The 27,516-nt window shown below is 47.7% G+C and overlaps 1 protein-coding gene across 15 annotated transcripts in view; it reads left to right on the forward strand.

The window, feature by feature from the left end:
- SLC35C2 (solute carrier family 35 member C2) overlaps nucleotides 1-27,516 on the forward strand; it is a 199,300-nt gene that overhangs the window by 74,912 nt on the left and 96,872 nt on the right. For 2 of the 15 annotated variants that reach the window (XM_063960505.1, XM_063960493.1), the window contains exons 2-3: nucleotides 13,501-13,593; nucleotides 15,546-15,618. The exons of 10 other annotated variants lie outside the window; for them this stretch is intronic. The gene's annotated coding sequence lies outside the window, so the exon portion shown is untranslated. 3 more of the 15 variants (XM_063960495.1, XM_063960506.1, XM_063960494.1) reach the window with 3 other exon arrangements.

Genomic DNA, 27,516 nt, shown 5'->3' on the forward strand with positions numbered 1-27,516 from the left:
AGGAAAAGTAGTACAGTGCTCCCTCTTTTTATAATGCCACCCACACTTAACAAAAGGTATGTATGTTATGTTGTTTCATTTTTAAAGTGCCATATAGTTTGTGCAATGCTGTTCAGGGAATATTCAAAGTAACAGTAAAACATGACATCAGTGGAACAGAAGACAGATTTTTTTTCGAATAATAGAGCTGTAAACCAACAAGCTAGGTAGGATGTGGACAACGGTTGCAGGGACGTGCAGTCAGGGGAGGCAGTGCCTGTCATTAATGATTAAAATAATACAAAGCAGATACTTATGACACATTCTGTGTCATAAGTATCTGCTTTATATTATGTTAATCATTTTAGAGCATAAATACCTGTTTAAGTTGATTTCTGCCATTTTCTGCGGCACAAGAGGAGCCTCTCGCTGTCCGTTGTAATGTCCGGAAGCTTGGGGGGGCGGGGCCAAGGAGAGGGCTGCAAAAGCCCATTAAAAAATGCACTAGATGCGGCACCTATACAAGTGCCTCAGAGCAGCAGGGACGTGCTTTCAGCCATATGAAAGCACGCCCCTGTTACTGTGATTGGGCACTGGGCTTCAGGTTCAGCCCTGACAGTGACTGCATCCGGCTATCACTGTCACTGCTGCACAGGGAGTGAGAGAGAGTGTCATCTGCAGTGTGTCAGTGCATGTAAGTGTTTAGTTACTACAGTAAACTCACACACACTGTTTACAGTACAATTTCCTATATTGTTGTCCAGGTCTTTCAGTAACTTCATAGCACCACAGTTAATGGATGGAAGCCCTGGACAGCAATATTATATTACATGTTCTCCCACTCCCCCTTCATCCCCCCTCTCCCCCCAGTTCCACACAATTAAAGGTTTTAATTTATTTTATAAAAATATCCACAAATGATAAAGAATTAGTGCCTGCTCATCACGTTTGATGAGCAGGCACACTTTGAGACCCGGCATAGGGGGCAGTAGCGGGCGGAGGCAGGCTTGGATCGTAGATCCAGTCCCTGTCAGCCATGAAATCACACTTTGAAGCATTTACCAGTTTCAAAAATGGCGTAGCAGAGACCTCTTTGAAATCCAAGAAGGCCGCCGCGAGCCAATCTCTCGCCACGTCATCGCCTCGCCTTCTCGAGGCTGGCTTATAGAAGTGAGCACGAGGTGTTGCAGTCCGTCGGCCGGGGAGGAGCAGGGAAGAGCTCCTGAAGATAGAAGAGAAATGAAGTCCTGGTGGGCAGTGGCCATGCAGAAGAGCTTAAAGACTACTGCCCACTAGGTGAAGACATCAGAACAGAAGCCCTGGGGAGAGGCAGCAGCTTACAGGCTGCTGCTCCCTAAGTGAAGACGCCGGAAGCCCTGGTGAGAGCCAGGTGTAGACATCAGAAGCCCTGCTGGGTTTCCAGCCACGCAAAAGCGCTATATGGCCGCCAGGTGAAGACGTCTGAAGCCCTGTTGGGTTGGCGACCGCGCAAAAGAGCTATATGGCCGCCATCCCACCAGGCGAATACGTCAGTTGTATTTTTTTATTTCTCTAACGTCCTAAGTGGATGCTGGGGACTCCGTCAGGACCATGGGGATTAGCGGCTCCGCAGGAGACAGGGCACAAAAGTAAAAGCTTTAGGATCAGGTGGTGTGCACTGGCTCCTCCCCCTATGACCCTCCTCCAAGCCTCAGTTAGATTTTTGTGCCCGGCCGAGAAGGGTGCAATCTAGGTGGCTCTCCTAAAGAGCTGCTTAGAGTAAAAGTTTTTTATTTTCAGTGAGTCCTGCTGGCAACAGGCTCACTGCTACGAGGGACTTAGGGGAGAGAAGTGAACTCACCTGCGTGCAGGATGGATTGGCTTCTTAGGCTACTGGACACCATTAGCTCCAGAGGGAGTCGGAACACAGGTCTCACCCTGGGGTTCGTCCCGGAGCCGCGCCGCCGACCCCCTTGCAGATGCCGAAAAGTGAAGAGATCCAGAAACGGCGGCAGAAGACTCTTCAGTCTTCATAAGGTAGCGCACAGCACTGCAGCTGTGCGCCATTGTTGTCAGCACACTTCATAGCAGCGGTCACTGAGGGTGCAGGGCGCTGGGGGGGGCGCCCTGGGCAGCAATGATAGTACCTTATTCTGGCTAAAAATACATCACATATAGCCCCTGGGGGCTATATGGATGTATTTAACCCCTGCCAGGTCTCAGAAAAACAGGAGAAGAAGCCCGCCGAAAAGGGGGCGGGGCCTATTCTCCTCAGCACACAGCGCCATTTTCCCTCACAGAAATGCTGGTGGGAAGGCTCCCAGGCTCTCCCCTGCACTGCACTACAGAAACAGGGTTAAAACAGAGAGGGGGGGCACTTATTTGGCGATATGTGTGTATATATATATATATATATATATATATATATATATATATATATATATATATATATATATATATATATATATATATATATATATATATATATATATATATATATATATAAATGCGGTTCAATCCGGCACTCAGTATATTATGGTCTCCTTATATGCTCGCTCTGGTGCCCTCCCTGGGTTAGCAACCCTATTATAGTAGGCAAGAAGGATGGGCGGCACTCTCCAGACTTTAAAGTTTCAAATAATGTCCTTTAATCCTACGTTTCGGGCTCGCGCCCGTCGTCAGGGACAATCATACACCAAGTAACATACATGAATACAAACATTTATACCCTATCTAACATGTACACAGATTGCATAAGTTACCTCACCTGTTCCACGCCGCTCGGTGCAGCCGGGTCCGTGCGCTCATGATTGACGTCACTGGTTCCCGACGTCACCAGGCGGCGCCGAGTCGCGGTCTCACATATTCTCAGTTGCCTAGCAACCTGACAACACAACAAAGTACGAACATTTAAAAAGCAATCCGCATGATAAAAACTGGAAATATTCATCACATATAGGATGTAGGGATGATTTATGATCTTTCTTTGATTAGTATTAGGTGCAATATTCTTTTTTCTACCGCGTAACATTACCAACATATAGGGAACTAGATCACTACGTTTGTCCCGTATAATAAGGCAGTCCATATGTTATGTATCCAAGTATTGTCTTATACCACTTTACTATATTATTGCACTGGTTATTATTTACCCCCCTACAAGTAGCACTGTAAGCCCAAATTTTCGTTTAACCCCTTAGGTGCCAGCGTATTCAGCATGAAGATCCACCTACATTCCCTTCTAAGTAAGATTTTAGCACGGTTACCACCCCTGGGTAGTGCTGGTATGTGGTCAATGATGATGCTCCTCAGTGTTGCCATGCTATGTTTCGCTAAGGCAAAGTGCCTGGCCACAGGCTGATCGCTATTACCTGATTCTATTGCCTGTCTTATTGCCATACGGTGCATCGCCATGCGCTCCCGAAATTGGCGCTGTGTTTTGCCCACATATGATAGCCCACAAGGGCACGTTAGAAGGTAAATTACATATGTGGTCGTACACGTGACCGCATGCCTTATCTGGAATTTCTTTCCAGTGTGTGGATGAGGGAATGTGGGGCTAGCTACCATGGATCTGCATGTTGTACAACCGAGGCATCTAAAACACCCCGGTTTCCTGGTCAAGAAGTGTGTTGGCTTTTTCTTGTCCATGCCCGTTATGTCTAACTTGACAACCTTGTCTTTTAGATTACGGTTCCTCATATAACTGGGCATGAGTTTTGAACCCTGAAGTGTTGGCAGGTCTTTATCAGAATTAATAATGGGCCACCAATTCTTGGCCCTTTTTGTGAGATTCTCACTATGTATATTATACCGATTGGGCCATGGTATGCTTGTCCCACTTTGTATTTGTTTGGGCTTAGGTTGTAATAGTGTGGATCTGGGGATGTCCATCACTCTATTTTTAATTTGTGTTAGTTGATCTTTATTATATCCCCTCTGTCTGAACCTCTCAACCATTGTGTTGAGTGCTGGTTCCACATGCTCGGGTTTAGATGTTATTCTTTTTGCTCTCAGTAGCTGCGAATAGGGCAGGCTTTTTCTTAAAGGCAAAGGGTGAAAACTCTCATATTGCAGGAGAGTATTTCTATCAGTGCTTTTTCTATAAAGGGACGTGGTGAGTTCTTTCCCCACTATGTGTATATCCACATCTAAATATTGAATTTCAGTGGTGCTTGTTTTATACGTGAATTTAACATTACTTGGAGAGTTGTTATGTAAATCTAACAACTCCTTTAAGTTCTCCTCAGAACCTATCCAGAAGATTATTAAATCATCTATGAATCTACGATACATTAGTATCTGAGGATTTAACTCATTCCCAACATTAAACAATAATTTCTCCACTGCGTACATATACGCATTGGCGTACGATGGGGCCACTGAGGACCCCATCGCACAGCCAGTGCGTTGTAAGAAGAATTGACCATTATAATAAAAATAGTTTTTTGTCAGTACCAATTTTAGGAGTTGCAGCACAAATTGAACAGACGGTCCTTTGTATAAAGGGTTATCAGATATAAGATCCCTGACCGCCTGCACACCTGCATCATGGGGGATGCAGGTGTAGAGGCTTGTCACATCTGCACTACACATGATAATTTCTTCAGTTGGCAATGCTAAAGAATTCAAGGTAAGCAACAACATATTAGTGTCCTTCAAGTAGGACGGTATGCCCTGTATGCATGGGTTAATCAGTGAGTCCAGATAAATAGATATCGGTTCAAAGAGGGATCCAGATGCCGATATTATCGGCCTCCCTGGGGGGGTTTGAAGGCTCTTGTGGATCTTTGGGACCACATAATAGAGGGGGGCAATGGGGAATTCCACCATTAATGCTCTTTGTAATTCTGTGGAGATAATGTCCTGCTGTTGAGCATCTGTTAACACCTCATCCACTTCCCGCTTGTATATTTCTGTTGGGTCTCGGGGTAGTGGTTCATATGTTACGTTATCCCTCAGTTGGCGTTCACATTCGGTTTTATAGTCCGCCAAGTCCTGTAACACCACCGCTCCCCCCTTATCCGCTGGGCGAATTATGATGTCCGAGCGTTGCGACAGGGATTTGAGTGCCTGTCTTTCTTCGTAAGAAAGGTTATTATGTGTGGTTTTTACATTTGCCACTCGTGCACCTTCATTCTCCAATAATCTGGTGAATGTCTTTATTGATGGATTTTGTGTAATAGGGTCAAACTTTGACCTAGGTAAAATTCTTTTAAGCTGTTCCGGTATATCTTCACCCCTTGTTCCAGGGACATGCGGGGTTCTAGAGAAATGATCTTTTAATCTCAATGTCCTGTTTAATTTATAGACATCCAGCTTCCATTGGAAGGCATCCATTTTAGCTGTAGGTACAAAAGTCAGACCTCTTGATAGTACTTTATTTTCAATCTCTGTCAATGGAGTTGTGGATAGGTTGAAAACCAGATTCTCTACCGGCGTGGCGGTCGCCTGCTTGTGGCCCCTCTCGTTCTGCCTCGCCCTCCTTGTCGGCCTCTTCCTTTTGTCGGTGGGGCATATAGAGTGGTTCGGGTCTGTAGCCCTAAAGGGCGGCCCTCCTCATTAGTTGGTTGTTGCTCATTCTCATTCTGTGAGGCACTAGAGTCCTCTGACTCTCCTTGTCTGAACGGTTGTCCTCGCTTCCTGAAGTATTTAATTCTTTCCCTGTAGGGTTTGTTATTACTTGCCCACGGGTATACACGTCTGAGCTCATAGTCCTGCTGGACTTTGTAAAGCTTCTCCTTTTTAAATGCTATAAGGTCTTTCCTATATTTTTCCATTTGTGCCGTCATCTTGGTGCGCCATGTATTATCCGATTCTGCCAATAATGTGGTCTTGTGGGTCTCCTCAAATGCGGCGATCTTTTGCTTAGTTGATGCCAGCTCCTTAGTGGATTCTTCTATTACCAATAGAAGTAAGTCCAACGAGCATTTATTTAGTATAGATACCCATTTCCGGCAGAAGGCTATGTCGTGTCTCCCTATAGTGGGGGTGTTATGGATGCGAAATCCCCTAGGTATCCATTTATTCTTATAATAGTCTGACAGACTGATGCCGTGGTATAGGAAATCGCATTCCTTTTGTTTAAGTTTCAACCAATGGCGGTATAACGTGTCAGGGTCCGTTGCTAGAGGGTCATCGTCCAAGCCCTCCTTATATAGGAGGACGATATAGGAGGACGATATATATTAAAATGCTATAAGGGAAAAACACTTATATAAAGGTTGTCCCTGTATAATTATAGCGTTTTTGGTGTGTGCTGGCAAACTCTCCCTCTGTCTCCCCAAAGGGCTAGTGGGGTCCTGTCCTCTATCAGAGCATTCCCTGTGTGTGTGCTGTGTGTCGGTACGTGTGTGTCGACATGTATGAGGACGATGTTGGTGAGGAGGCGGAGCAATTGCCTGAAATGGTGATGTCACTCTCTAGGGAGTCGACACCGGAATGGATGGCTTATTTAAGGAATTACGTGATAATGTCAACACGCTGCAAGGTCGGTTGACGACATGAGACGGCCGGCAAACAAATTAGTACCTGTCCAGGCGTCTCAAACACCGTCAGGGGCTGTAAAACGCTCATTTACCTCAGTCGGTCGACACAGACACGGACACTGACTCCAGTGTCGACGGTGAAGAAACAAACGTATTTTCCTTTAGGGCCACACGTTACATGTTAAGGGCAATGAAGGAGGTGTTACATATTTCTGATACTACAAGTACCACAAGAAGGGTATTATGTGGGGTGTGAAAAAACTACCTGTAGTTTTTCCTGAATCGGATAAATTAAATGAAGTGTGTGATGATGCGTGGGTTTCCCCCGATAGAAAATTATTGGCGGTATACCCTTTCCCGCCAGAAGTTAGGGCGCGTTGGGAAACACCCTTTAGGGTGGATAAGGCGCTCACACGCTTATCAAAACAAGTGGCGGTACCGTCTCCAGATAGGGCCGCCCTCAAGGAGCCAGCTGAGAGGCTGGAAAATATCCTAAAAAGGTATATACACACATACTGGTGTTATACTGCGACCAGCGATCGCCTCAGCCTGGATGTGCAGCGCTGGGGTGGCTTGGTCGGATTCCCTGACTGAAAATATTGATACCCTTGACAGGGACAGTATTTTATTGACTATAGAGCATTTAAAGGATGCATTTCTATATATGCGAGATGCACAGAGGGATATTTGCACTCTGGCATCAAGAGTAAGTGCGATGTCCATATCTGCCAGAAGATGTTTATGGACACGACAGTGGTCAGGTGATGCAGATTCCAAACGGCACATGGAAGTATTGCCGTATAAAGGGGAGGAGTTATTTGGGGTCGGTCCATCGGACATGGTGGCCTCGGCAACAGCTGGAAAATCCACCTTTTTTACCCCAAATCACATCTCAGCAGAAAAAGACACCGTCTTTTCAGCCTCAGTCCTTTCGTCCCCATAAGGGCAAGCGGGCAAAAGGCCAGTCATATCTGCCCAGGGATAGAGGAAAGGGAAGAAGACTGCAGCAGGCAGCCCATTCCCAGGAACAGAAGCCCTCCACAGCTTCTGCCAAGTCCTCAGCATGACGCTGGGGCCGTACAAGCGGACTCAAGTGCGGTGGGGGGTCGTCTCAAGAGTTTCAGCGCGTAGTGGGCTCACTCGCAAGTGGACCCCTGGATCCTACAAGTAGTATCCCAGGGGTACAGACTGGAAATTTGAGACGTCTCCCCCTCGCAGGCTCCTGATGTCTGCTTTACCAACGTCTTCCTCCGACAGGGAGGCAGTATTGGAAACAATTCACAAGCTGTATTCCCAGCAGGTGATAATCAAAGTACCCCTCCTACAACAAGGAAAGGGGTATTATTCCACACTATATTGTGGTACTGAAGCCAGACGGCTCGGTGAGACCTATTCTAAATGGGAAATCTTTGAACACTTACATACAAAGGTTCAAATCAAGATGGAGTCACTCAGAGCAGTGATAGCGAACCAGGAAGAAGGGGACTATATGGTGTCCCTGGACATCAAGGATGCTTACCTCCATGTCCCAAATTGCCCTTCTCACCAAGGGTACCTCAGGTTCGTGGTACGGAACTGTTACTATCCGTTTCAGACGCTGCCGTTTGGATTGTCCACGGCACCCCGGGTCTTTACCAAAGTAATGGCCAAAATGATGATTCTTCTTCAAAGAAAAGGCGTCTTAATTATCCCTTACTTGGACGATCTCCTGATAAGGGCAAGGTCCAGAGAACAGTTGGAAGTCGGAGTAGCACTATCTCAAGTAGTTCTACGACAGCACGGGTGGATTCTAAATATCCAAAATCACAGCCGTTTCCGACGACACGTCTGCTGTTCCTAGGGATGGTTCTGGACACAGTCCAGAAAAAGGTGTTTCTCCCGGAGGAGAAAGCCAGGGAGTTATCCGAGCTAGTCAGGAACCTCCTAAAACCAGGAACAGTGTCAGTGCATCATTGCACAAGAGTCCTGGGAAAAATGGTGGCTTATTACGAAGCGATTCCATTCGGCAGATTCCACGCAAGAACTTTTCAGTGGGATCTGCTGGACAAATGGTCCGGATCGCATTTTCAGATGCATCAGCGGATAACCCTATCTCCAAGGACAAGGGTGTCTCTCCTGTGGTGGTTACAGAGTGCTCATCTTCTAGAGGGCCGCAGATTCGGCATTCAGGATTGGATGCTGGTGACCACGGAGGCCAGCCTGAGAGGCTGGGGAGCAGTCACACAGGGAAAAAATTTCCAGGGAGTGTGATCAAGTCTGGAGATTTTTCTCCACATAAATATACTGGAGCTAAGGGCAATTTACAATGCTCTAAGCTTAGCAAGACCTCTGCTTCAAGGTCAGCCGGTATTGATCCAGTGGGACAACATCACGGCAGTCGCCCACGTAAACAGACAGGGCGGCACAAGAAGCAGGAGGGCAATGGCAGAAACTGCAAGGATTTTTCGCTGGGCGGAAAATCATGTGATAGCACTGTCAGCAGTGTTCATTCCGGGAGTGGACAACTGGGAAGCAGACTTCCTCAGCAGGCACAACCTCCACCCGGGAGAGTGGTGACTTCATCGGGAAGTCTTCCACATGATTGTGAACCGTTGGAAAAGACCAAAGGTGGACATGATGGCGTCCCGCCTGAACAAAAAACTGGACAAGTATTGCGCCAGGTCAAAAGACCCTCAGGCAATAGCGGTGGACGTTTCTGGTAACACCGTGGGTGTACCAGTCGGTGTATGTCTTCCCTCCTCTGCTTCTCATACCCAAGGTATTGAGAATTATAAGACGTAGAGGAGTAAGAACTATACTCGTGGCTCCGGATTGGCCAAGAAGGACTTGGTACCCGGAACTTCAAGAGATACTCACAGAGGACTCATGGCCTCTGCCACTAAGAAGGGACTTGCTTCAGCAAGTACCATGTCTGTTCCAAGACTTACCGCGGCTGCGTTTGACGGCATGGCGGTTGAACGCCGGATCCTAAGGGAAAAAGGCATTCCGGAAGAGGTCATTCCTACCCTGGTCAAAGCCAGGAAGGAGGTGACCGCACAACATTATCACCACATGTGGCGGAAATATGTTGCGTGGTGTGAGGCCAGGAAGGCCCCATGAAGAAATTTCAACTCGGTCGTTTCCTGAATTTCCTGCAAACAGGAGTGTCTATGGGCCTCAAATTGGGGTCCATTAAGGTTCAAATTTCGGCCCTGTCGATTTTCTTCCAGAAAGAATTGGCTTCAGTTCCTGAAGTCCAGAAGTTTGTCAAGGGAGTACTGCAGATACAACCCCCTTTTGTGCCTCCAGTGGCACTGTGGGATCTCATCGTAGTTCTGGGATTCCTAAAATCACATTGGTTTAAACCGCTCAAACCTGTGGATTTGAAATATCTCACAGGTAGAGTGACCATGCTGTTGGCCCTGGCCTCGGCCAGGCGAGTGTCAGAATTGGCGGCGTTTGTCTCAAAAAAGCCCATATCTGATTGTCCATTCGGACAGGGCAGAGCTGCGGACTCATCCCCAGTTTCTCCCTAAGGTGGTGTCAGTGTTTCACCTGAACCAGCTTATTGTGGTACCTGCGGCTACTAGGGACTTGGAGGACTCCAAGTTGCTAGATGTTGTCAGGGCCCTGAAAATATAGTTTCCAGGACGGCTGGAGTCAGGAAAACGGACTTGCTGTTATCCTGTATGCACCCAACAAACTGGGTGCTCTTGCTTCTAAGCAGACGATTGCTAGTTGGATGTGTAGTACAATTCAGCTTGCACATTCTGTGGCAGGCCTGCCACAGCCAAAATATGTAAATGCCCATTCCACAAGGAAGGTGGGCTCATCTTGGGCGGCTGCCCGAGGGGTCTCTGCTTTACAACTTTGCCGAGCTGATACTTGGTCAGGGGCACACCCTGTCTGAGGAGGACCTGGAGTTCTCTTATTCGGTGCTGCAGAGTCATCCGCACTCTCCCGCCCGTTTGGGAGCTTTGGTATAATCCCCATGGTCCTGACGGAGTCCCCAGCATCCACTTAGGGCGTTAGAGAAAATAAGAATTTACTTACCGATAATTCTATTTCTCGTAGTCCGTAGTGGATGCTGGGCGCCCATCCCAAGTGCGGATTGTCTGCAATATTTGTACATAGTTATTGTTACAAAAATCGGGTTATTATTGTTGTGAGCCATCTTTTCAGAGGCTCCGCTGTTATCATGCTGTTAACTGGGTTCAGATCACAGGTTGTACAGTGTGATTGGTGTGGCTGGTATGAGTCTTACCCGGGATTCAAAATCCTTCCTTATTGTGTACGCTCGTCCGGGCACAGTATCCTAACTGAGGCTTGGAGGAGGGTCATAGGGGGAGGAGCCAGTGCACACCACCTGATCCTAAAGCTTTTACTTTTGTGCCCTGTCTCCTGCGGAGCCGCTAATCCCCATGGTCCTGACGGAGTCCCCAGCATCCACTACGGACTACGAGAAATAGAATTATCGGTAAGTAAATTCTTTATTTTTAATATTTCCATTATAGGGGGACTATAGGTACCAGCGTGCCTTTAATGCCCTGCATGCTGGTACTTTGTGATTCTCCAAGTACCAGCATGAGGGGCAGGTAGTCCCATGTAAAGGACAATATTGCCTTTTGCACGTCTATCAACCCCACACCCACCGCCCAGGGGTGTGGGGGATAGCCCCGAGCTTCAGAAATGGCCTGGGGTACCCTGGAGAGGGAGACCTCTTTATTGAGGGTGGTCCCCACTTCCCTAGGAATCTCTGGCCTTTGCTGACTAGTTAGGGGGGGCTGAATGCTTTGGCCACATGATCCTGTAAAGTGTTTCCTGGCTGTGGCATTATCCCCCTTGCTGGTTCTAAAAATATGGGGGACCAATACAATTTTTTTTTTTCACCCATATTTTTTAGAACCAGGCTGACTCCTAGGGCCCGGTGCTGGTCCATTAAATAGAGGGGACCTCTACATGTTTTATTTTTAGTTTATCTATGTTTTACAGAGTTTGGGATAGAGGACTGCACAATTGTTACAAGTAGCAGCTATGGAAAAATAGGGTTTACCCCTTCCCCTATAGATATAGATACAATAGAGATGTAGTTTCAAGCGCTCACTATGAACAATATTACCAACTCTGAGGCATGTCACCTTCTAAAAAAGGTGATGCTGGGTTCTCCAATGATCCGTCTGACTCGGACTCTACCAGTGCCTCCCTTGAAACATTACATACCATAATGTATCTACCCGCTACGCATACTATTTCCAATACCTCAGATGCCCCCTCTTTCCCGTTGCTCTACGACGACATGGTGTGGGCCATCAAAGATACCATAGCTCCGATTCTACAGCAACAAGCTTTAAAGTTTACCAGGGAGGTCAAGGAGTTGAAATCCCACCTGGAATCTGACATTCTGAGGCTTGGAGACCACGAACCAGCTATATCGGAATTGCAAGAACAAATGCTGTCGGTGATGCAACAAAACCATCAGTTGCTTAACAAAGTATATGACCTTGAGAATAGGTCAAATCGTAATAATCTAGATCTTGTCTGCCTTCCAGAAAGCCTTCGTGGACCGGAATTAGATCAATTCTTGCAATTTACTCTGCCACAGCTTCTGGGGATCTCTGATGCTATGCCTCGAGCACATCGTTTGGGCCCTCCTAGGGACTCCCCTCGCCCGAGGACAGTCCTATTTCGTTGCTTGAACTCTGCTCATAAGATGGCATTGTGGGCAGCTGGCCGGAAGATGGGCTGCATCGAGTGGAATTTCCATCGTCTTTTGCTATTCCAAGACTATATTCCGCGGAGGTTTCTCAGGCTCTGAAGGAAATGGCTCCAGTTTGCTCCAAATTGATCCATTCTCAAATAAAATTCGTCCTCCTGTTCCCTGCTCGTTTGCGCATCTTTAACGGCAAGGAATTCAAGGACTTCTCTACAGCTCAAGACGCACTGGCATTCCTAGATGAACGTGCCTCCGCGCCCTCCGACTCTTAAAATGCTGCTAGACCAGAGAACTGTGTTATTTCGTAAAGTATATTGCCACTCTTGATATTTGGCGTTGCTCTTTGATCACCATTTGCCTGCTCTTTATATGGTAGACTGTTCTGTTCTACTATGTTAACAGTTTTTTGTTTGTTTTTTAGTTTTGTTTTTTTAGGGGATTTCCCCATTTATTGTTTTTTCATGTTTTTCTTTTTCAGTCAAAGTTACAATTGCGATATTGGTTACTTACACACTGGGGTCATCTCCCCGCTGCATTTTTGATATATTCAAGTTACATCACTTATTGTTCTGTTAACCCATATCCTCTTTGTCTTAGAGTTTGAGTGCCTATAGTTATCCAGGCCTGCTGTACTTCTCAGTTGGGTATAGCATAATAGCACGGGTTCTGTGCACAGCTACTACCTTTTGCTCTTCTGTTTCTCCTTCTCTTTTCTGTCTGTCTTCTCCTTTTTCTCTTTCTCACCTCTCCGTTTCCGATCATCTGTTTCTTCAGGGTCTTTGTTACATGCTTAATTTGATTGTATGGATCTGTGTTACAAAGGGGGGTACTCACGGAGCGATCGCTGCTTAAAATTTAAGCAATCTGACTAGATTGCTTAGATTTTAAGTAGTGATCACTCCGTGTGTACCCCCACAGCGATAGCGATGCGCGGTCCCATGCATCGCTATCGCTGGTGCTAGATTGGTCTGCATGCATGCTCAATCTAGCAGGTCGCTAATTTCACCCGCTGGGTGAAATGAGCGGCCCCCCATCTCCCCCTGCACGCTCAGCACACATCGCGCTGTGCTGAGTGGGGGGAGAGATGTGTGCTGAGCGGTTTGCTCAGTACACATCTCTCCCCAAATCGGGCCGTGAATACGTCCCTCAACATATGATTCCGCCTTTGGGGGTTTACCACCTGACGACCTTGTGATTTGGTTCACAATTAAACCTTCTATCTCCTCAGGTAGTTTTCGCTGTTGGCATTTTCCGGGGTATTTAGCATCCTCCACTAAATTTAGAGATTCCTTACAGACATTTTGGAATGATTATGCATCTAATAATGCTGACCATTCCAGTGACCCATTTTTGTTTTGGCAGGCGGCCAAGGCGGTTCAGCGGGGTGATATAATATCCTATACCACTCGCAATAAAAAGCACCAGTCGGAGACTAGCCGTTCAGCTTGACTTGACGTAAGCATACCAAACGCTTCGCCACTCTCCCTCCCCACTCGCCAAAAAGTTATATGAAGAAAAATGTATACGTTATGATGCCATGGTCCAGCAACTGGGAGACTGAAAGGTCCGTGATAATTTCTTTTTCATGGTGATAAAAATGGCAAACTTCTTTCTCATTTACTGCAGGGAGATAGACCCAGCTCAGCCATCTTAGCTCTGCGTAATAGTGAGGGGGGACCTAGTATATGATGGTTTGGATATTTTGAAGCTTTTATTTACGTTTTACTTTGCCCTTTATGCTCAAGAATTGATTCATGCTACCAATAAACAGGCTTTCTGGGATCATGTTTCTCTTTCTCAATTGTCCGATGCCCATATCTCTATGCTCACTGCCCCTATTACATTGGAGGAGGTGACCGCAGCAATTAAAGGTCTTAAGCCTGGCAAATCCCCCGGCCCTGATGGCCTCACTGGAGAATTCTATAGGCTCTTGCGGCCTTCTGTTGTACCTCCCCTTACAGCCTTTTAAATAAAATCCTAGATGGTCACCCCCCCCCCCCCCCCTTCCCTTTCTCCTTATATTAATGATGCTGTACTTAAGGCTCTCCCTAATCCAGGGAGGGATCCCACACTGCCTGGTTCATATCGCCCGATCTCTCTCCAAGACAATGAGATTATTAAATCTTCACTAAAATTCTGGCAGAGCGTTTCAAGAACATTGTGCCGACTTTTGTGCATTGTGACCAGACTGGGTTTGTCTGGGGTAGGAATTCAGTTTCTAATCTACGAAACGTTCTGTTTTACAAAGCTATGATGATATGCATGAGGACTCCCTTAATACAGGTTGAGTATCCCATATCCAAATATCCGAAATACGGAATATTCCGAAATACTGACTTTTTTGAGTGAGATAGTGAAACTTTTGTTTTTTGATGGCTCAATGTACACAAACTTTGTTTAATACACAGTTATTAAAAATATTGTATTAAATGACCTTCAGACTGTGTATATAAGGTGTATATGAAACATAAATGAATTGTGTGAATGTAGACATAATTTGTTTAATGCACAAAGTTATAAAAAATATTGGCTAAAATTACCTTCAGGCTGTGTGTATAAGGTGTATATGAAACATAAATGCATTCTGTGCTTAGATTTAGGTCCCATTGCCATGATATCTCATTGTGGTATGCAATTATTCCAAAATACGGAAAAATCCCATATCCAAAATACCTCTGGTCCCAAGCATTTTGGATAAGGGATACTCAACCTGTATTCTTTTGTCGTTGGATGTGGAGAAGGCGACCTGGTAGTGTGGGACCACCTTTTTGAGACCTTGTCCCGCTTTGGCTTCCCCTCCCCAGTCACCACTCTCCTTCGGGTACTTTACGCCTCTTCGTCTTCTAGAATAATTGCTAACAACTTTGTTTCAGACCCATTTACTTTCCACAGGGGCACTCGACAGGGTTGTCCCCTCTCGCCCCTACTATTCGCTTTAGCTCTGGAGCCTTTGGTAATTTCCCTGCGCTCTAATCCTCATTTCACTGGCATCTCTATTGGTAATCAAGTATTGAAGCTGTCACTTTTTGCCGATGATATGCTGTTGTTTGTATCCAATCCGTCCCTCTCCATCCCCGCTATCCTGACTGAAATTGACAGTTTCAGCTCCTTTGCAAGGTATAGAATTAATTTGCAAAAATCAGAACTACTCCCACTTACACATCCCGACCTGCTTTCACACTGTCTTATTGTCACTGCTACTTTTCCTGTTGCCCTGACTGAACTGAAATATTTGGGTAATTTCATTTACTCCCTCCATACATAGGATATACTCTGCAAATTTCCCTCCAATCATTGATAGGGTGATCCAATCCATGTTACATTGGACGAATTTACCGTTTTCTTTGCTAGGATGACTTGCTGTGATTAAAAACATTTTATTTCTGAAACTCGCGTATTCTTTCCAGATGCTTCCACTGACTCTTTCCAAACCAGACGAGACTAGATGTATGAAGGCCTTCTTGAAATTTTTATGGAAGGGTAAGAAGCCTAGAATTGCTAAGCAGAGGTTGATCCATCCCAAAATTAGAGGTGGCTTAGGTTTCCCTGATATTTCGACATTCTGTAGGGCTGCAGCGTTTTTTTTGTATACCTCTGACTGGTGCTTACGTCTGAACCGTTTTACTAAATTGTTGATTAGAGGAAGAGCCTTTTTCACCCTACTCTCCCGCAGCTTTTACATTTACCCCGTACTAAGATCCCTAAAGGTATTACAAAGAATGTTCTATATAAGGATACTTATAAAGCGTAGTTATATATCAATAAGAGTTTGAAAGCTGATCCCTCTGTCGAAATGTATTCCGTTTTGGGGCAATCCAGACTTTTTACCCTCTCTCTCAATAGCACATTATTGTACTTGGAAAGAAAAGGGTATTTCTGCTATCCGGGACACTTTTAACCCGGGTGGTGCCATTTACTTCTTCCAACAACTATCTACTAAATATGATCTTCCGCACTCTCAATTATTCCTATATCTCCAATTTAGACATTATGCTTTCACTAAATTTACCTCTACCACCGGAGGTTTACTGAGATTGGTCTGCATGCATGCTCAATCTAGGGCAATTTAAGACACATTGGCTGGAGGGGGGGGGGGGGGGGGGGGGGGGGGGAAATGGGGGGGGGGGGTGGGGAATGGGGGGGAAATGGGGGGGGGAGGGGGGGGGGGAAATGAGGGGGGGGGGAAATGGGGGAGGGGGGGGGGAAATGAGGGGGGGGGAAATGGGGGGGGGGGGGAGGGGGGGGGGAAATGGGGGGGGAGGGGGGGGGGGGGAAATGGGAGGGGGGGAGGGGGGGGGGAGATGGGGGGGGAAATGGGGGGGGGGGAAATGGGGGGGGAGGGGGGGGGGAAATGGGAGGGAGGGGGGGGGGGGAAATGGGGGGGGGGGGAGATGGGGGGGGGGAGGGGGGGGGGGGAGGGGGGGGGGAGGGGGGGGGAGGGGAGGGGGGGGGGGGCGCGCCCTGAGGGCAATTTAAGACACATTGGCTGGCAAATCTACACCATATGTAGTCAGGAAGGCTATATAGGTGTAAAAATACCCCTGCCAGAATTCCAGAACAAGCGGGAGAAGTCAGCCGGAAAAGGGGCGGGGCCATCTCCCTCAGCACACTGGCGCCATTTTTCCCTCACAGCTCCGCTGGAAGGACGCTCCCTGGCTCTCTCCTGAAGTTGTCAAGCTACATAAGGGTAAAAAAGAGAGGGGGGGGGGCACTAAATTTAGGCGCAATATATATATATAAAATAAGCAGCTATAAGGGAAAACACTCATTTATAGTGGGATCCCTGTGTTATATAGCGCTCTGGTGTGTGCTGGCATACTCTCTCTGTCTCCCCAAAGGGCTTTGTGGGGTCCTGTCCTCTGTCAGAGCATTCCCTGTGTGTATGCGGTGTCGGTACGGCTGTGTCGACATGTTTGATGAGGAGGCTTATGTGGAGGCGGAGCAGATGCCGATAAATGTGATGTCACCCCCTGCGGGGTCGACACCTGAGTGGATGGTGCTGTGGAAGGAATTACGTGACAGTGTCGACTCCTTGCATAAAAGGTTTGACGACATACCAAATGTGGGACAGCCGGCTTCTCAGCCTGTGCCTGCCCAGGCGTCTCAAAAGCCATCAGGGGCTCTAAAACGCCCGCTACCTCAGATGGCAGACACAGATGTCGACACGGATACTGACTCCAGTGTCGACGACGATGAGACTAATGTAACTTCCAGTAGAGCCACACGTTACATGATTGAGGCAATGAAAAATGTGTTGCACATTTCTTATGTTACCCCAGGTACCACAAAAAGGGTATTATGTTTGGAGAGAAAAAACTACCAGTAGCTTTTCCTCCATCTGAGGAGTTAAATGAAGTGTGTGAAGAAGCATGGGCTTCCCCTGATAAGAAACTGGTAATTTCTAAGAGGTTACTAATGGCGTACCCTTTCCCGCCAGAGGATAGGGCACGCTGGGAAACATCCCCTAGGGTGGATAAAGCGCTCACACGCTTGTCAAAGAAGGTGGCACTACCGTCTCCGGATACGGCCGCCCTGAAGGAATCTGCTGATAGAAAGCAGGAGGCTATCCTGAAATCTATATATACACACACAGGTGTTATACTGAGACCAGCTATTGCTTCAGCATGGATGTGCAGTGCTGTAGCTGCGTGGTCAGATTCCCTATCAGAAAATATTGATACCCTAGACAGGGACACTATATTGCTAACCGTAGAGCATATTAAAGACGCACTTTTATATATGAGGGATGCACAGAGGGATATTTGCCGGCTGGCATCCAAAATTAGTGCAATGTCCATTTCTGCCAGGAGAGGGTTATGGACTCTGCAGTGGACAGGAGATGCAAATTCTAAAAAGCACATGGAAGTTCTGCCTTATAAGGGTGAGGAGTTGTTCGGGGATGGTCTCTCGGACCTCGTTTCCACAGCAACAGCTGGGAAGTCTACATTTTTACCCCATGTTCCCTCACAGCCAAAGAAAGCACCGTATTATCAGGTACAGTCCTTTCGGCCCAATAGGGGCAAGCGGGTTAAGGGCGCGTCCTTTCTGCCCAGAGGTAGAGGGAAAAAGCGGCAGCATACAGCCAGTTCCCAGGAGCAAAAGTCCTCCCCCGCTTCCTCTAAGTCCACAGCATGACGCTGGGGCTCCACAGGCGGAGCCAGGTACGGTGGGGGCCCGTCTCAAATATTTCAGCAATCAGTGGGCTCGCTCACGGGTGGATCCCTGGATATTTCAAGTAGTATCTCAGGGGTACAAGCTGGAATTCGAGACGTCTCCCCACCGCCGTTTCCTCAAATCTGCCTTACCAACCACTCCCTCAGGCAGGGAGGCAGTGGTACAGGCAATTCACAAGCTGTATTCACAACAGGTGATAGTAAAGGTGCCCCTTCTTCAACAAGGACGGGGTTACTATTCCACAATGTTTGTGGTACCGAAACAGGACGGTTCGGTGAGACCCATTTAAAATTTGAAATCCTTGAACACATATATAAAAAAATTCAAGTTCAAGATGGAATCGCTCAGGGCGGTTATTGCAAGCCTGGACGAGGGGGTTACATGGTATCACTGGACATCAAGGATGCTTACCTGCATGTCCCCATTTACCATCCTCACCAGGAGTACCTCAGATTTGTGGTACAGGATTGTCATTACCAATTCCAGACGTTGCCGTTCGGTCTATCCACGGCTCCGAGGGTCTTTACCAAGGTAATGGCCGAAATGATGATACTCCTTCGAAAGAAGGGAGTTTTAATTATCCCGTACTTGGACGATCTCCTGATAAAGGCGAGGTCCAGGTAGCAGTTGTTGGTCGGGGTAGCACTATCTTGGGAGGTGCTACAAAAGCACGGCTGGATTCTAAATATTCCAAAGTCACAGCTGGTCCCTACGACACGTCTACTGTTCCTGGGGATGGTTCTGGACACAGAACAGAAAAAAGTTTCTCCCGGAGGAGAAGGCCAAGGAGCTGTCATCTCTAGTCAGAGGCCTCCTAAAACCAAAACAGGTGTCGGTGCACTGCACGCGGATCCTGGGAAAGATGGTAGCTTCCTACGAGGCAACTCCATTCGGCAGGTTCCATGCAAGAACCTTTCAGTGGGACCTGTTGGACAAGTGGTCCGGATCGCATCTTCAGATGCATCGGCTGATAACCCTGTCTCCAAGGACAAGGGTGTCTCTGCTGTGGTGGCTGCAGAGTGCTCATCTTCAAGAGGGCCGCAGATTCGGCATACAGGACTGGGTCCTGGTGACCACGGATGCCAGCCTTCGAGGCTGGGGGGCAGTCACACAGGGAAGAAACTTCCAAGGACTATGGTCAAGTCAGGAGACTTCCCTGCACATAAATATTCTGGAACTAAGGGCCATTTACAATGCCCTAAGTCAGGCAAAACCCCTGCTTCAAAACCAGCCGGTACTGATCCAGTCAGACAACATCACGGCGGTCGCCCATGTAAATTGACAGGGCGGCACGAGAAGCAGGACGGCGATGGCAGAAGCCACAAGGATTCTCCGATGGGCGGAAAATCACGTGTTAGCACTGTCAGCAGTGTTCATTCCGGGAGTGGACAACTGGGAAGCAGACTTCCTCAGCAGGCACGACCTCCACCCGGGAGAGTGGGGACTTCATCCAGAAGTCTTCCAACTGATTGTAAACCATTGGGAAAGGCCACAGGTGGACATGATGGCGTCCCGCCTAAACAAAAAGCTAGAAAAGTATTGCGCCAGGTCAAGAGACCCGCAGGCGATAGCTATGGACGCTCTAGTGACACCGTGGGTGTACCGGTTGGTTTATGTGTTCCCTCCTCTTCCTCTCATACCAAAGGTACTGAGGATAATAAGGAGAAGAGGAGTAAGAACTATACTCATTGTTCCGGATTGGCCAAGAAGAGCTTGGTACCCGGAACTTCAAGAAATGATCTCAGAGGACCCATGGCCTCTGCCGCTCAGACAGGACCTGCTGCAGCAGGGGCCCTGTCTGTTCCAAGACTTACCACGGCTGCGTTTGATGGCATGGCGGTTGAACACCGGATCCTGAAGGAAAAGGGCATTCCGGAGGAAGTCATTCCTACGCTGATTAAAGCTAGGAAAGAAGTAACCGCAAACCATTATCACCGCATATGGCGAAAATATGTTGCGTGGTGTGAGGCTAGGAAGGCCCCAACGGAAGAATTTCAGCTGGGCCGTTTCCTGCACTTCCTACAGTCAGGGGTGACTATGGGCCTTAAATTGGGTTCCATTAAGGTCCAGATTTCGGCTCTATCGATTTTCTTCCGGAGAGAACTGGCTTCACTACCTGAAGTTCAGACTTTTGGTAAGGGAGTGCTGCATATTCAGCCCCCTTTTGTGCCTCCAGTGGCACCTTGGGATCTCAACGTGGTGTTGGATTTCCTAAAGTCACAGTGGTTTGAGCCACTTAAGACCGTGGAATTTAAATATCTCACGTGGAAAGTGGTCATGTTGTTGGCCTTGGCTTCGGCCAGGCGTGTATCAGAATTGGCGGCTTTGTCATGTAAAAGCCCTTATCTGATTTTCCATATGGATAGGGCAGAATTGAGGACTCATCCCCAATTTCTCCCTAAGGTGGTATCAGCCTTTCATCTGAACCAACCTATCGTGGTGCCTGCGGCTACAAACGACTTGGAGGCTTCCAAGTTGTTAGACGTAGTCAGGGCCCTGAAGATTTATGTTTCCAGGACAGCTGGAGTCAGAAAGACTGACTCGCTATTTATCCTGTATGCGCCCAACAAGTTGGGTGCACCTGCTTCAAAGCAGACTATTGCTCGCTGGATCTGTAGTACGATTCAGCTTGCACATTCTGCGGCTGGACTGCCGCATCCTAAATCTGTGAAAGCCCATTCCACGAGGAAGGTGGGCTCTTCTTGGGCGGCTGCCCGAGGGGTCTCGGCTCTACAACTTTGCCGAGCAGCTACTTGGTCGGGGTCAAACACATTTGCTAAATTCTACAAGTTTGACACCCTGGCTGAGGAGGACCTTGAGTTTGCCCATTCGGTGCTGCAGAGTCATCCGCACTCTCCCGCCCGTTTGGGAGCTTTGGTATAATCCCCATGGTCCTTACGGAGTCCCAGCATCCACTTAGGACGTCAGAGAAAATAAGAATTTACTCACCGGTAATTCTATTTCTCGTAGTCCGTAGTGGATGCTGGGAGCCCATCCCAAGTGCGGATTGTCTGCAATACTTGTATATAGTTATTGTTTAACTAAAGGGTTATTGTTGAGCCATCTGTTGAGAGGCTCAGTTGTTATCATACTGTTAACTGGGTCTTGTATCACGTGTTATACGGTGTGATTGGTGTGGCTGGTATGAGTCTTACCCGGGATTCAAAATCCTTCCTTATTGTGTCAGCTCTTCCGGGCACAGTATTCTAACTGAAGTCTGGAGGAGGGTCATAGTGGGAGGAGCCAGTGCACACCAGTTAGACCTAAAGCTTTCTTTATATTTGTGCCCAGTCTCCTGTAGAGCCGCTATTCCCCATGGTCCTTACGGAGTCCCAGCATCCACTACGGACTACGAGAAATAGAATTACCGGTGAGTAAATTCTTATTTTTTTACTTTTAAGATAAAATGTATCTGATGATTTACTCCCCGGTGATGCAGGAAAACTGTAGTCTACAATGTGGACTTCATGGGCTCATGACTTCCCTGACTTTGGCCAGCCTGACCGGCTCTTACGTTTAATGCCTGCATCCTTGAAATACCTCAGATCAGTAAGACTACAGGAAACACATATCACATTTTTAAACGGGGCCTACTTCTCGCAAGCTCAAAGGAAACTTGGTGGCGGAGGAGACTGGTCTGTGTCCGAAGTGTAAAACTCGGTCGGCCACATTTGCACATAATGTCTGGTTCTGCCCAAAAATTCAGCGCTTTTGGTTTAAACTCCATTCGTTTATTAGACAAATTTATAGGAGTCTTGGTGCCTTTCACCTGGGAATCTTTTGTACTAGCAGATTTTACCAAATGGTCTTTGTTTCGAACCACCCTCTCCCTATCCCATTTCTGACAATCCTGATCACTGTCGCTAGGAAAGTGATTCTACAGAAATGGATCTCTAAACAGTCCCCTCTAATGAGTACTGTTAGTCAAGAATTACTCTCCATTCTTTATTTTGATAGGCGTTTAGCCTTGACAGATATAGAAAAAGGACTGAATACATTTTATAAACGTTGGGGTCTTTATTTAGATTTTTTGCCGACATAAAAATCAGATTCTATAATGCAGGTTGTTGAAAACACTTCTGGGCATATGCTACGTGCTTTGTCTTAGTTACATTTTTTTACTGGACATCTGCATGCTTATGTCCCTACAACAGTTTCAGGTTTTTCTGGAGATTTTATTTTGTTGAGTGATGTAGCATGATGATTGACCTTCTTCTCTCATCACTTCTACTCTTCACTATTCTTTTCTTTTCCTCTCCCCGTGTTGTCTGTCCCTGGGATTCTCTGTTTTGGTTTTGTATTTCTCTATGTACTGTTTCTTTAATACTGTTTTTCTCTGACGTCCTAGTGGATGCTGGGAACTCCGTAAGGACCATGGGGAATAGACGGGCTCCGCAGGAGACTGGGCACTCTAAAAAAAAAAGATTAGGTACTATCTGGTGTGCACTGGCTCCTCCCTCTATGCCCCTCCTCCAGACCTCAGTTAGAATCTGTGCCCAGCCAGAACTGGGTGCTCCTAGTGGGCTCTCCTGAGCTTACTAGTAAAGAAAGTATTTATTAGTTTTTTTATTTTCAGTGAGCTTCTGCTGGCAACAGACTCACTGCTACGTGGGACTAAGGGGAGAGAAGCAAACCTACCTGCTTGCAGCTAGTTTGTGCTTCTTAGGCTACTGGACACCATTAGCTCCAGAGGGTTCGAACACAGGCACCTGTCCTCGATCGTCCGTTCCCGAAGCCGCGCCGCCGTCCCCCTTGCAGAGCCAGAAGAACAGAAGCTTGAAGACCACGAAATCGTCGGCTGAAGACTCCTGTCTTCATTAAGGTAGCGCACAGCACCGCAGCTGTGCGCCATTGCTCCCAGCACACTTACACACTCCGGTCACTGTAGGGTGCTGGGGGGGGGGGCGCCCTGGGCTGCAATTGAAGTACCTTTGGCATAAAAACATACATATATACAGTCTAGCACTGTATATGTGTAAAAACCCCCGCCATTTTTTTACATGGAAAGCGGGACAGAAGCCCGCCACTGAGGGGGCGGGGCCTTCTTCCTCAGCACACCAGCGCCATTTTCTCTTCACAGCTCCGCTGGAAGCAGCTCCCCAGCTCTCCCCTGCAGTATCCAGGTACAAGACGGGTTAAAAAGAGAGGGGGGGGCACATAAATTTAGGCGCAAACAATACAAAAAAAAGCAGCTATTGAGTAAATCACTTATTAGCAGTGAAAATCCCTGTGTTATATAGTGCTGTGGTGTGTGCTGGCATACTCTGTCTCCCCAAAGGACTTTGTGGGGTCCTGTCCTCAGTCTGAGCATTCCCTGTGTGTGTGCGGTGTCGGTACGGCTGTGTCGACATGTTTGATGAGGAAGGTTACGTGGAGGCGGAGCAAGGGCAGATAAGTGTGGTATCGCCCCCGTCGGGGCCGACACCTGATTGGATGGATATGTGGAAGGTCTTAAATGACAATGTAAACTCCTTACATAAAAGGTTTGATGACGCTGCAGCCTTGGGACAGCCGGGGTCTCAGCCCGCGCCTGCCCAGGCGACTCAGAAACTGTCAGGGGCTCATAAACGCCCTCTATCTCAGATGGTTGACACAGATGCCGACACGGAGTCCGACTCCAGTGTCGACGATGATGAGGCACATTTACAGTCTAAAATGACCAAGGCCATCCGATACATGATTATTGCAATGAAAGATGTATTACACATTTCTCTAACGTCCTAGTGGATGCTGGGGACTCCGTCAGGACCATGGGGAATAGCGGCTCCGCAGGAGACAGGGCACATCTAAAGAAAGCTTTTAGGATCACATGGTGTGTACTGGCTCCTCCCCCCATGACCCTCCTCCAAGCCTCAGTTAGTTTTTTGTGCCCGTCCGAGCAGGGTGCAATCTAGGTGGCTCTCCTAAAGAGCTGCTTAGAAAAAGTTTTTTTTAGGTTTTAAATCTCAGTGAGTCCTGCTGGCAACAGGCTCACTGCATCGAGGGACTTAGGGGAGAGATTTTCAACTCACCTGCGTGCAGGATGGATTGGAGTCTTAGGCTACTGGACATAGCTTCAGAGGGAGTCGGAACACAGGTCATCCTGGGGTTCGTCCCGGAGCCGCGCCGCCGACCCCCCTTACAGATGCTGAAGATCGGAGGTCCGGAAACAGGCGGCAGAAGACTCTTCAGTCTTCATGAAGGTAGCGCACAGCACGGCAGCTGTGCGCCATTGTTGCTACACACTTCTCACTGACCAGTCACGGAGGGTGCAGGGCGCTGCTGGGGGCGCCCTGGGCAGCAATATTAAATACCTTTAGTGGCAAAGAATACATCACATATAGCCATTAAGGCTATATGTATGTATTTAACCCAGGCCAGATTTCTCAAAACCCGGGAGAAAAGCCCGCCGGAAAAGGGGCGGAGCTTATTCTCCTCAGCACTCAGCGCCATTTTCCTGCTCAGCTCCGCTGTGAGGAAGGCTCCCAGGACTCTCCCCTGCACTGCACTACAGAAACAGGGTAACAAAGAGAAGGGGGGCATAAATTGGCGATATTTATATATTAAAAGCGCTTATAACAAAAACAACACCTTTTAGGGTTGTTTATATACATTTATAGCGCTTTTGGTGTGTGCTGGCAAACTCTCCCTCTGTCTCCCCAAAGGGCTAAGGGGGTCCTGTCTTCGATTAGAGCATTCCCTGTGTGGCTGCTGTGTGTCGGTACGTGTGTGTCGACATGTATGAGGACGATGTTGGTGTGGAGGCAGAGCAATTGCCGGTAATGGTGATGTCACCCCCTAGGGAGTCGACACCGGAATGGATGGCTTTAGTTATGGAATTACGTGATAATGTTAGTACATTACAAAAGTCAGTAGACGAAATGAAACGGCCGGAAAACCAGTCAGTACCGGCTCAGGCGTCTCAGACACCGTCAGGGGCTGTAAAACGTCCCTTACCTCAGTCAGTCGACACGGGTACCGACACAGATGAATCTAGTGTCGACGGTGAAGAAACAAACGTATTTTCCAACAGGGCCACACGTTATATGATCACGGCAATGAAGGAGGCTTTGCAGATCTCTGATACTGCTGGTACCTCAAAAAGGGGTATTATGTGGGGGGTGAAAAAACTACCTGTAGCTTTTCCAGAATCAGAGGAATTGAATGACGTGTGTGATGAAGCGTGGGTTAACCCATATAGAAAACTGCTAATTTCTAAGAAGTTATTGGCATTATACCCTTTCCCACCAGAGGTTAGGACGCGCTGGGAAACACCCCCTAGGGTGGATAAGGCGCTCACACGTTTATCAAAGCAAGTGGCGTTGCCGTCTCCTGATACGGCCGCCCTCAAGGATCCAGCGGATAGGAGGCTGGAAACTAACCTGAAAAGTATATACACTCATACTGGTGTTATACTGCGACCGGCAATAGCCTCAGCCTGGATGTGCAGTGCTGGGGTAGTGTGGTTGGATTCCCTGACTGAAAATATTGATACCCTGGATAGGGACAGTATTTTATTGACTCTAGAGCAATTAAAGGATGCGTTTCTTTATATGCGAGATGCTCAGAGGGATATTTGTACTCTAGCATCAAGAGTAAGTGCGATGTCCATATCTGCCAGAAGAAGTTTATGGACGCGACAGTGGTCAGGTGATGCGGATTCCAAAAGGCATATGGAAGTGTTGCCATATAAAGGAGAGGAATTATTTGGGGTCGGTCTATCGGATCTGGTGGCCACGGCAACTGCCGGCAAATCCACTTTTTTACCTCAGACCCCCTCCCAACAGAAAAAGACACCGTCTTTTCAGCCGCAGTCCTTTCGCTCCTATAAAAACAAGCGAGCAAAAGGACAGTCTTATCTGCCGCGAGGCAGAGGAAAGGGTAAGAGAGGGCAGCAAGCAGCCCCTGCCCAGGACCAGAAGCCCGCCCCGGGTTCTACAAAGCCATCAGCATGACGCTGGGGCTTTACAAGCGGACTCAGGAGCGGTGGGGGGTCGACTAAAGATTTTCAGCAATCAGTGGGCTCGCTCACAGGTGGACCCGTGGATCCTGCAGATAGTATCTCAGGGTTACATGTTGGAGTTCGAAAGGTCTCCCCCTCGCCGGTTCCTAAAGTCTGCTTTACCAACGTCTCCCTCAGAAAGGACGACGGTATTGGAAGCCATTCACAAGCTGTATTCTCAGCAGGTGATAGTCAAGGTACCCCTCCTACAACAGGGAAAGGGGTATTATTCCACACTATTTGTGGTACCGAAGCCGGACGGTTCGGTAAGACCTATTCTAAATCTGAAATCCTTGAACCTGTACATACAGAAATTCAAGTTCAAGATGGAGTCACTCAGAGCAGTGATAGCGAATCTGGAAGAAGGGGACTTCATGGTGTCCCTGGACATAAAAGATGCTTATCTGCATGTCCCAATTTACCCCTCACACCAAGGGTATCTCAGGTTCGTGATACAAGACTGTCATTATCAGTTTCAAACGCTGCCGTTTGGTTTGTCCACGGCCCCTCGGGTCTTTACCAAGGTAATGACCGAAATGATGGTTCTTCTACGAAGAAAAGGCGTATTAATTATCCCTTACTTGGACGATCTCCTAATAAGGGCAAAGTCCAGAGAACAGCTGGAAGTCGGTGTAGCACTAACCCAAGTAGTGCTTCAGCAACACGGGTGGATTCTGAATCTTCCAAAATCTCAATTGACCCCGACAACACGTCTGCTGTTCCTGGGAATGATTCTGGACACGGTTCAGAAAAAGGTGTTTCTCCCGGAGGAGAAAGCAAGGGAGTTATCCGAACTGGTCAGGAACCTCCTAAAACCAGGAACTGTGTCAGTACATCAATGCACAAGAGTCCTGGGAAAGATGGTGGCTTCTTACGAAGCAATTCCATTCGGCAGATTCCATGCACGAACATTTCAGTGGGATCTGCTGGACAAATGGTCCGGATCGCATCTGCACATGCATCAGCGGATAACACTGTCACCAAGAACAAGGTTGTCTCTCCTGTGGTGGTTGCAGAGTGCCCATCTGTTAGAGGGCCGCAGGTTCGGCATACAGGACTGGGTCCTGGTGACTACGGATGCCAGCCTACGGGGCTGGGGAGCAGTCACACAGGGAAGAAACTTCCAGGGTGTATGGTCAGACCTGGAGACGTCTCTTCACATAAATATGCTGGAGCTAAGAGCGATATACAATGCTCTAAGCTTGGCAAAACCGCTGCTTCAG

The sequence above is a fragment of the Pseudophryne corroboree genome, chromosome 3 (genome assembly GCF_028390025.1).
Source record: "Pseudophryne corroboree isolate aPseCor3 chromosome 3, aPseCor3.hap2, whole genome shotgun sequence".
In the NCBI taxonomy this organism is placed as follows: Eukaryota; Metazoa; Chordata; class Amphibia; order Anura; family Myobatrachidae; genus Pseudophryne; species Pseudophryne corroboree.